This window comes from Bison bison, unplaced genomic scaffold, assembly GCF_000754665.1.
Source record: "Bison bison bison isolate TAMUID 2011002044 unplaced genomic scaffold, Bison_UMD1.0 scf7180017864448, whole genome shotgun sequence".
Classification (NCBI taxonomy): domain Eukaryota; kingdom Metazoa; phylum Chordata; class Mammalia; order Artiodactyla; family Bovidae; genus Bison; species Bison bison.
The window spans coordinates 4,391-4,717 of NW_011495010.1; the positions used below are offsets into that span (position 1 = coordinate 4,391).

A 327-nucleotide genomic window follows, 5' to 3' on the forward strand; every position below is an offset into this window, starting at 1 on the left:
CTGGGCTCCCGAAAGGGTGGGCGGCTTGGGAGCGGGGAGCCTCGGACGCCCCCAGAGGGCAGCTGTTGATGGTGGCCACCCTCACTCCCAGCCCAGGGCAGGCCCCTGCTTTGTGCCCTGTGGCGGGCACATCTTGGTGGGAAATGGCTGCTTGGTCCTGGGGGGCGGGCAACACCTCCCGCCCTTCCTGGACTGGCGCGCAGCGTGTGGACGTGTGTCTGGGGCCAGCGGGGCAGCTGTGGGGCTTCCAGAGCCCCAGGACCCCAACATGGAGCGGTCGCGTCCCCGCTGCCCGGCGCCTCTGGGGCTGCCCCTCACTCCCCTCCC

At 71.9% G+C, this 327-nt stretch overlaps 1 gene segment (V, D, J or C); it reads right to left on the reverse strand.

The window, feature by feature from the left end:
- Positions 1-327, reverse strand: part of LOC105002289 — a gene marked incomplete at its 3' end in the record, with an annotated part of 11,144 nt that overhangs the window by 3,778 nt on the left and 7,039 nt on the right.